The sequence below is a fragment of the Arachis stenosperma genome, chromosome 10, assembly GCF_014773155.1.
Source record: "Arachis stenosperma cultivar V10309 chromosome 10, arast.V10309.gnm1.PFL2, whole genome shotgun sequence".
Taxonomy (NCBI): Eukaryota; Viridiplantae; Streptophyta; class Magnoliopsida; order Fabales; family Fabaceae; genus Arachis; species Arachis stenosperma.
In genome coordinates, this window is record NC_080386.1 from 46,190,841 (window position 1) to 46,201,810 (window position 10,970).

The 10,970-nt window shown below is 36.4% G+C and overlaps 1 non-coding gene across 1 annotated transcript; it reads left to right on the plus strand.

Annotated features, from left to right (window-relative positions):
* Positions 1-6,491: 6,491 nt before the first annotated feature.
* LOC130959687 (small nucleolar RNA R71) lies at positions 6,492-6,600 on the plus strand. The gene has a single exon (XR_009078755.1). It is a non-coding gene; the product is annotated as a small nucleolar RNA R71 (small nucleolar RNA).
* The last annotated feature ends 4,370 nt before the right edge of the window (positions 6,601-10,970 follow it).

Below are 10,970 nucleotides of genomic sequence, written 5' to 3' on the forward strand. Positions count from 1 at the left end.
ATTAAGAAAAAGATTTTTGAAAAATTAAAATAAAAAAATTCGAAAATAAATAAAAAATGAAAAAGAGTTGATTTTTGAAAAAGATTTTGAAAAGATAAGATTTTTAAATTTGAAATTTTGACATGACTAACAAGAAATAACTAATTTTAAAAACTTTTTGAATAAGTCAACCCAAAATTTCGAAATTTATGAGAAAAACAAGGAAAAGATATTTTTTATTTTTGAAATTTTAATTATGAGAGAGAAAAACATAAAAAATGACTCACAACATGAAAATTATGAATCAAAACACATAATGCATGCAAGAACACCATGAATGTCAAGATGAACACCAAGAACATTTTGAAGATCATGATGAACATCAAGAACATATTTTTGAAAAATTTTTGATGCAAAGAAAACATGTAAGACACCAAACATAGAAATCTTTAATGCTTGGACACTATGAATGCAAAAAATGCACATGAAAAACAATAAAAGACACAAAACAAGAAAATATCAAGATCAAACAAGAAGATTTACCAAGAACAACTTGAAGATCATGAAGAACACTATGAATGCATGAATTTTCGAAAAATGCAAGAAATATTTTTAAAGCATGCAGTTGACACCAAACTTAAAAATTGACTCAAGACTCAAACAAGAAACACAAAAAATTTTTGGTTTTTATGATTTTATGATTTTTTTTGTATTTTTATTATTTTTTTCCAAAAATATTCTTTAGGAAAACGAAAAAGAGAAAAAATTTTTGAAAGATTTTTTTGAAAAATTTTTGAAATTAAAACAAAAAGAAAATTACTTGATCTGAGCAACAAGATGAACCGTCAGTTGTCCAAACTCGAACAATCCCCGGCAACGGCGCCAAAAACTTGGTGCACGAAATTGTGATCATCAACAATGGCTCCAAAGACTTGGTGCTCTCAAACGTGAATCTCACTTTTTCACAACTCCGCACAACTAACCAGCAAGTGTACTGGGTCGTCCAAGTAATACCTTACGTGAGTAAGGGTCGATCCCACAGAGATTGTTGGTATGAAGCAAGCTATGGTCATCTTGTAAATCCCAGTCAGGCAGATTCAACTATATTAAGAGATTATTGGATTTTCCAATAATAATAATAAATTAAACAGAAAATAAAGATAGAGTTACTCATGTAATTCAATGATGGGAATTTCAGATAAGTGTATGGAGGTGCTGTGTTCCTTCCGAATCTCTGCTTTCCTACTGCTTTTATCCAATCTTTGTCACTCCTTTCTATGGCAAGCTGTATGTAGGGCATCACTGTTGTCAATGGCTACATCCCATCCTCTCAGTGAAAATGGTCCAAATGCTCTGTCACAGCACGGCTAATCATCTGTCGGTTCTCGATCATGTTGGAATAGAATCCCTTGATTCTTTTGCATTTGTCATCACGCCCAGCAATCGCGAGTTTGAAGCTCATCACAGTCATTCAATTCCAGAATCCTACTCGGAATACCACAGACAAGGTTAGACTTTCCGGATTCCCATGAATGCCGCCATCAATTCTAGCTTATACCACGAAGATTCTGATTAAGGAATCCAAGAGATATGCGCCCGGTCTAAGGTAGAACGGAAGTGGTTGTCAGTCACGCGTTCATAGGTGAGAATGATGATGAGTGTCACGGATCATCACATTCATCATGTTGAAGTGCAACGAATATCTTAGAATAAGAATAAGTCGAATTGAATAGAAAATAGTAGTAATTGCATTAAAACTCGAGGTACAGCAGAGCTCCACACCCTTAATCAATGGTGTGTAGAAACTCCACCGTTGAAAATACATAAGTGATGAAGGTCCAGGAATGGCTGAGAGGCCAGCCCCCAAAACGTCATCACAGGATCAAAAATATAATCCAGGATGAAAATATAATAGTAAAAAGTCCTATTTATACTAGACTAGCTACTAGGGTTTACAGAAGTAAGTAATTGATGCAGAAATCCAATTCCAGGGCCCACTTGGTATGTGCTTGGGCTTAGCTTGATCTATCCACGAGCTGAGGCTTCTCTTGGAGTTGAACGCCAAGTTGTAACGTGTTTTGGGCGTTCAACTCTGGTTCGTGATGTGTTTCTGGCGTTTGACTCCAGAATGCAGCATGGAACTGGTGTTGAGCGCCAGTTTACGTCATCTAATTACGAATAAAGCATGGACTATTTTATATTTCTGGAAAGCTATGGATGTCTAATTTACAACGTTGTTGAGAGCGCGCCATTTGGAGTTCTGTAGCTCCAGAAAATCCATTTTGAGTGTAGGGAGGTTAGATTCCAACAGCATCAGCAGTCCTTTGTCAGCCTCTTATCAGAGTTTTGCTCAGGTCCCTCAATTTCAGCTAGAAATTACCTGAAATCACAGAAAAACACACAAACTCATAGTAAAGTCCAGAAATGTGAATTTAGCATAAAACTAATGAAAATATCCCTAAAAGTAACTAGATCATACTAAAAACTACCTAAAAACAATGCCAAAAAGCGTATAAATTATCCGCTCATCACAACACCAAACTTAAATTGTTGCTTGTCCCCAAGCAACTGGAAATCAATTAGGATAAAAAGAAGAGAATATACTATAAATCCCAAAATATCAATGAATATTAATTCTAATTAGATGAGCGGGACTTGTAGCTTTTTGCTTCTGAACAGTTTTGGCATCTCACTTTTTCCTTTGAAGTTTAGAATGATTGGCTTCTCTAGGAACTTAGAATTTCGGATGGTGTTATTGATTCTCCTAGTTAAGTATGTTGATTCTTGAACATAGCTACTTCTATAAGTCTTGGCCGTGGCCCTAAGCACTTTGTTTTCCAGTATTACCACCGGATACATAAATGCCACAAACACATGACTGGGTGAACCTTTTCAGATTGTGACTCAGCTTTGCTAAAGTCCCCAGTTAGAGGTGTCCAGAGCTCTTAAGCACACTCTTTTTGCTTTGGATCACGACTTTAACCACTCAGTACTTGGACCTTCATGCCACAAGCACATGGTTAGGGACAGCTTGATTTAGCCGCTTAGGCCTGGATTTTATTTCCTTGGGCCCTCCTATCCATTGATGCTCAAAGCCTTGGATCCTTTTTACCCTTGCCTTTTGGTTTTAAGGGCTATTGGCTTTTTCTGCTTCCTTTTTCTTTTTCTTTCTAAAATTTTCTTCTTCTTTTTTTCGCCATTTTTTTTCACAAGCTTTTGCTTTTTTACTGCTTTTTCTTGCTTCAAGAATCAATTTTATGATTTTTCAGATCATCAATAACATTTCTCTTTTTCATCATTCTTTCAAGAGCCAACAATTTTAAGATTCATAAACAACAAGATCAAAAATATGCACTGTTTAAGCATTCATTCAGAAAACAAAAAGTATTGTCACTACATCAATATAATTAAACTAAATTCAAGGACAATTTTTGAAATTTATGTACTTCTTGTTCTTTTGATTTAAAAACATTTTTCATTTAAGAGAGGTAAAGGATTTATGGAATTTATTCATAGCTTTAAGACATAGTTGCTACATACTAATGATCATGAAGTAGAGACACAAAACATAGATAAAAACGAAAAACAGAAAAAATAAGAACAAGGAATGAATCCACCTTAGTGGCGTCTTCTTCTTGAAGGACCAATGGTGCTTTTTGAGCTCCTTTATGTCTCTTCCTTGCTTTTGTTGCATGATCCCTAGTGATTTTGGTGTTCCTATCCTTAGTTGCTCCCAATAATTATATGGAGGAACATGTATCCCCTAAGGTATCTCAGGGATTTCTTGATGAGGGAATTCCTCATGCTCTCTTGATGTGCAGTCAAATGCTCTATTACTGAGCTATGGATCCTTGAGATGAATCTCTCTATCTCCCATAACTCAGAGGTGGAAGCTTTTGTCTTCCCTTTTCTCTTCTCTTTCTTTTCTTTTTTTTTTTTTGAGGTTTCTCTGGCCTTAGGTGCAATCAATGGTAATGGAAAAGCAAAAAAAGCTTATGCTTTTACCACACCAAACATAGAATGTTGCTCGCCCTCGAGCAAAAGAAGAAAAAATAGAAGAAGGAGAAGACGATATGGAGGAGAGGAAGAGATGTTTGTGTTTTGGCCACGTAGGGTAGGTTTGGGTGGGGAAGAGATGGATGGATGTGAGTGGTGAAGAGGTGATGGGGAAGAGAGATTGAGGTGATTGGTGAAGGGTTTTGGGGAAGAGTGTTTATTGGAAAGAGAGGATGAATGTTGAGAAGAGGGGAGAATATGGTAGGTGGGGATCCTGTGGGGTCCACAGATCCTAAGATGATCCTGTGGGGTCCACAGATCCTGAGGTGTCAAGGATTTACATCCCTGCACCAATTAGGCATGTAAAATGCCTTTTCATGCAATTCTGGCGTTTAAACGCCGAAGTGATGCATGTTCTGGGCGTTCAACGCCCATGTGCAGCATATTTCTGGCGTTGAACGCCAATTCCATGCTTGTTTCTGGCGTTCAGTGCAAGCTCTCCTCAGGGTGCATTCCTGGCATTTGAACGCCGGGATGTTGCTTGTTTCTGGCATTTACTGCCAGATCCATGCTCTGTTCTGGCGTTCATCTCCTTACTGGCGTTTAAACGCCAGTAAGTCCTTCCTCCAGGGTGTGATTTTTCTTCTGCTGTTTTTGATTCTGTTTTTAATTTTGATATTTTTTTCGTGACTCCACATGATCATGAACCTAATAAAACATAAAAGAACAATGAAAATAAAATAAAATAGATAAATAAAAATTGGGTTGCCTCCCAATAAGCGCTTCTTTAATGTCAATAGCTTGACAGTGGGCTCTCATGGAGCCTCACAGGTGATCAGGTCAATGTTGTATAGTCCCAACACCAAACTTAGAGTTTGGTTGTGGGGATTCAACACCAAACTTAGAGTTTGGTTGTGGCCTCCCAACACCAAACTTAGAGTTTGATTGTGGGGGCTCTGTTTGACTCTATATTGAGAGAAGCTCTGCATGCTTACTTTCCCTTGTTATAGAAGGATAGCCGTGTGCCTTAAACACAAGGTAGTCCCCATTCAATTGATGGACTAATTCTCCTCTGTTAAAATCTATCACAGCTTCTGCTGTGGCTAGGAAAGGTCTTTTAAGGATGATGCATTAATCCTCCTCCTTCTTAGTGTCTAAGATTATGAAATCAGCAGGAATGTAAAGGCTTTTAACCTTTACCAACATGTCCTCTACTAATCCATAAGCTTGTCTTACTGACTTGTCTGCCAATTGTAATTAGAATAAGGTAGGTTGTACCTCAATAATCCCCAGCTTCTCCATTACAGAGAGTGGCATAAGATTTATGCCTGACCCTAGGTCACACAGAGCTTTTTCAAAGGTCATGGTGCCTATGGTACAGGGTATTAAGAATTTGCCAGGATCTTGTTTCTTTTGAGGTAAAGTTTGCTGAACCCATGTATCTAGTTCACCAATGAGCAAGGGAGGTTCACCTTCCGAAGTCTCATTACCAAACAATTTGGCATTCAGCTTCATGATAGCTCCTAGATATTGAGCAACTTGCTCTCCAGTTACATCTTCATCCTCTTCAGAGGAAGAATAGTCTTCAGAGCTCATGAATGGCAGAAGGAGATTTAATGGAATCTCTATGGTCTCTATATGAGCCTCAGATTCCTTTGGATCCTCAATAGGGAACTCCTTCCTGCTTGAGAGACGTCCCATGAGATCTTCCTCATTGGGCTTCGCGTCCTCTCCCTCCTCCTTGCATTCGGCCATATTGATTATATCAATGGCCTTGCACTCTCTTTTTGGATTCTCTTCAATATTGCTTGGGAGAGTACTAGGAGGAGTTTTAGTGATTTTCTTACTCAGCTGACCCACTTGTGCCTCCAGATTTCTGATGGAGGACCTTGTTTCATTCATGAAACTTAAAGTGGCCTTAGACAGATCAGAGACTAAATTTGCTAAGTTAGAGGTATTCTGTTCATAATTCTCTGTCTGTTGCTGAGAAGATGATGGATAAGGCTTGAAATTGCTGAGCCTATTTCTTCCACCATTATTAAAGCCTTGTTGAGGCTTTTGTTGATCCTTCCATGAGAAATTTGGATGATTTCTCCATGATGAATTATAGGTGTTTCCATAAGGTTCACCCATGTAATTTATCTCTGCCATTGCAGGGTTCTCAGAATCATAAGCTTCTTCTTCAGAAGATGCCTCTTTAGTACTGTTGGATGCATTTTGCCATCCATTCAGACTTTGAGAAATCATGTTGACTTGCTGAGTCAACATTTTGTTCTGAGCCAATATGGCATTCAGAGCATCAATTTCAAGAACTCTCTTCCTTTGAGGCGTCCCATTATTCACAGAATTCCTCTCAGAAGTGTACATGAACTGGTTATTTGCAACCATGTCAATATGTTCTTGAGCTTCTGCCGGCGTTTTCTTTAGGTGAATGGATCTACCTGCAGAATGGTCCAGTGACATCTTAGAGAACTCAAATAGACCATAATAGAATATATCTATAATGGTCCATTCTGAAAACATGTCGGAAGGACATCTTTTGGTCATCTGCTTGTATCTCTCCCAAGCTTCATAGAGGGATTCACCATCTTTTTGTTTGAAGGTCTGAACATCCACTCTAAGCTTGCTCAGCTTTTGAGGAGGAAAGAACTTAGCCAAGAAGGCCGTGACCAGCTTATCCCAAAAGTCCAGGCTATCTTTATGTTGAGAGTCCAACCATGCTCTAGCTCTGTCTCTTACAGCAAAAGCGAAAAGCATGAGCCTGCAGACTTTAGGATCTACTCCATTAGTCTTAACAATCTCATAGATCTGCAAGAACTCAGTCAAGAACTGATAGGGATCTTCTGATGGAAGTTCTTGAAACTTGTAGTTCTGTTGCATTAGAGCAACTAATTGAGGTTTCAGCTCAAAATTATTTGCTCCAATGGCAGGAATTAAAATGATTCTTCCATCAAACTTGGAAGTAGGTGTAGTATAATCACCAAGCATCCTCCTTGCATTATTGTTGTTAGGTTCGGCTGCCATCTCCTTCTCTTGTTCAAAAATTTCGGTAAGGTTGTCTCTGGATTGTTGTAATTTGGCTTCTCTTAGTTTCCTCTTCAGAGTCCTTTCAGGTTTAGGGTCAGCTTCAACAAGAATGCCTTTTTCCTTGTTCCTGCTCATATGAAAGAGAAGAGAACAAGAAAAGAAGAGAAGAGGAATCCTCTATGTCACAGTAAAGATGTTCCTTATTGTTAGTAGAAGAAGAAAGGGAATAAAGAAAGGAGAATCCAAACTGAAGGGTGAGGATAGGGGTAGTGATTTGAGATGAAGAGAGGTGAAGAGAAGTGTTAGTAAATTAAATAAATAAATAGAAGAAGAGGAGAGGGAAAGGATTTCGAAAATAATTTTTGAAAAGGAGTTAATAATTTTCGAGAATTAAGATAAGAAATAAAATTAAAATTAAAAATTGAAACAGTTAATTAATTTAAGAATAATTTTGAAAAAGGGGGAGATATTTTTGAAAATTAGAGAGGGAGAAGTAGTTAAGTTGTTTTGAAAAAGATAAGAAACAAACAAAAAGTTAGTTAGTTAATTGAAAAAGATTTGAGAATCAAATTTGAAAAGATAAGAAGATAAGAAGATAAAATAAGATATTTTGAAATCAAATTTTTTTTTTTAGAAAAAGATAAAATTTTGAAAAAGATATGATATAAAAGATATGATTAAAAAGAATTAATTTTTGAAATTAAAATTGATTACTTGACTAACAAGAAACTACAATATATGATTCTAGAATTCAGAGATTGAACCTTTCTTAACAAGAAAGTAACAAACTTCAAATTTTTGAATCAATCACATTAATTGTTAGTAAATTTTTGAAAATATTGAAATAAAATTAAGAAAAATATTTTTGAAAAATTAAAATAAAAAATTCAAAAATAAATAAAAAATGAAAAAGAGTTGATTTTTGAAAAAGATTTTGAAAAGATAAGATTTTTAAATTTGAAATTTTGACTTGACTAACAAGAAATAACTAATTTTAAAAATTTTTTGACTAAGTCAACCCAAAATTTCGAAATTTATAAGAAAAATAAGGAAAAGATATTTTTTTATTTTTGAAATTTTGATTATGAGAGAGAAAAACATAAAAAATGACTCACAACATGAAAATTATGAATCAAAACACATAATGCATGCAAGAACACTATGAATGACAAGATGAACACCAAGAACATTTTGAAGATCATGATGAACATCAAGAACATATTTTTGAAAAGTTTTTGATGCAAAGAAAACATGCAAGACATAAAACTTATAAATCTTTAATGCTTGGACACTATGAATGCAAAAAATGCACATGAAAAACAATAAAAGACACAAAACAAGAAAACATCAAGATCAAACAAGAAGACTTACCAAGAATAACTTGAAGATCATGAAGAACACTATGAATGCATGAATTTTCGAAAAATACAAGAAATATTTTTAAAGCATGCAATTGACACCAAACTTAAAAATTGACTCAAGACTCAAACAAGAAACACAAAATATTTTTGGTTTTTATGATTTTATGATTTTTTTTGTATTTTTATTTTTTTTTTGAAAATATTATTTAGGAAAACGAAAAAGAGAAAAAATTTTTGAAAGAGTTTTTTGAAAAATTTTTGAAATTAAAACAAAAAGAAAATTACCTAATCTGAGTAACAAGATGAACCGTCAGTTGTCCAAACTCGAACAATCCCCGGCAACGGCGCCAAAATATATGGTGTGTAGAAACTCCACCATTGAAAATACATAAGTGATGAAGGTCCAGGCATGGTCGAGAGGCCAGCCCCCAAAACGTGATCACAGGATCAAAAATATAATCCAGGATGAAAATATAATAGTAAAAAGTCCTATTTATACTAGACTAGCTACTAGGGTTTACAGAAGTAAGTAATTGATGCAAAATCCACTTTTAGGGCCCACTTGGTGTGTGCTTGGGCTGAGCTTGATCAATCCACGAGCTGAGGCTTCTCTTGGAGTTGAACGCCATGTTGTAACGTGTTTTGGGCGTTCAACTCTGGTTCGTGACGTGTTTTTGGCGTTTGACTCCAGTATGTAGCATGGAACTGGCGTTGAGCGGTAGTTTATGTCATCTAATTACGAATAAAGCATGGACTATTATATATTTTTGGAAAAGCTCTGGATGTCTACTTTCTAACGCCATTGAGAGCGCCCCATTTGGAGTTCTGTAGCTCCAGAAAATCATTTTTGAGTGCAAGGAGGTCAGATTCCAACAGCATCAGCAGTCCTTTGTCAGCCTCTATCAGAGTTTTGCTCAGGTCCCTCAATTTCAGCTAGAAATTACCTGAAATCATAGAAAAACACACAAACTCATAGTAAAGTCCAGAAATATGAATTTAGCATAAAAACTAATGAAAACATCCCTAAAAGTAACTAGATCATACTAAAAACTACCTAAAAATAATGCCAAAAAGCGTATAAATTATCCGCTCATCACAGTGGTTGCTCGCGACTTCTCATTCTCCAGGTCCAGTTCTAGCTTAATTACCCTAGCATCCAGTTCATCCTTCAAGCCCTTAACCCTATTAAAATCCGACTTGGCATCCTCAAGAAAATCTTTTGTGGCATGGACTGGGGAGCCCTGAACAGTTCGGAATAAAGCTGCTCCCATATGGGCCATCCGAATACTGTTACTAGTAATAAAATTCAAGTGATAAAGGATGGATACATCATTCCTTGGAAGTCGACCGAAAGGAGCAAACCACACTACATCAAAGTCAGGGGCATCCAAATCGAAAGGCTCCACAGTTTTCTGTTTTTTAAGAGGTGGACCAGCAATAGGAGAAGCACCAGCACCAGAAGTTGAATGGGGAGGGCCAGAAGGAACTACTCGAACCTGGGGATTTGGGATAATTTTCCTCACCCCAGTAGTATCCAAAATCGGCTTCTTTAGAGAAGCTTGAGAAGATCCCTCCCCAGTAGCCTTGGTCGAGATATTCTAAGTGGAAGTTGCTTTCTTGGCCTTACAAAAATGTTTCATTGAATCCAAAGGCTTCACTATCTCTGAAACAAAGAAAACAGCAGAACCAAGTCAGAAGAAAAGAAAGATACAGATCGGCAAAAACAAATAAACAAAGAAAAATATTTTCAAAAGTCGACAGCTACTCAATTCACCTCGAAGAGGGGAAGGATCACCCAAGAACTTCTTCGTATCGAGATGGGGAAAATGCTTAATCTAGATCTCCACTTCACTTAATCATTGTCAATTTAATCAATCCCCGGCAACGGCGCCAAAAACTTGATGAGTGGAAAACGATCCAACACAAAACTCACCGGCAAGTGTACCGGGTCGCATGAAGTAATAAAACTCACGGGAGTGAGGTCGATCCCACAGGGATTGAAGGATTGAGCAATTTTAGTTTAGTGGTTGATTTAGTCAAGCGAATCAAGTATTGGTTGAGTGATTTTGTATCCAACAGTAAGTAAATAGCAGGAAATGTAAAGGGAGAGGGATGAATTACAGAAATTAAAGAGAATTGAAAGTAAAGGTGCTGAATCTTAAAGAACAAGAAATTAAATGACTGAAACTTAAAGTGCAAGAAATGTAAATTGCGGTAACTTAAAGTGCAAAAAATATAAATTGCTTGAATGGAAAAGGGATTTGAGGATTGGGACTTCAGAATTTAAGCAAGGGAAATTAAATTGCAGCAATTAACAAAACAAGAGAAGAATTGAAATTATCTAGATCCCAAACAGAAATGGAAATTTGATTGCAGCAGTGGTTCAACAGATGAACCAAAAGAACAATTGGATCTCAGGACTCCAGAGACTAGATAGCAAAGTCTAGATCTCAATTGCCTTCCTAGATCTAAGTTCACAAAGCAATTAAAGTGAAATTGAAGATTGAAGCAGTAAAGGAAATTGAATTCAACTCAATTATGCAGTAGGAAAGTCAAAAAGATCTTAAATGGAGATTGAGACAGAAGTTCCTCAATTCTTCACACCCA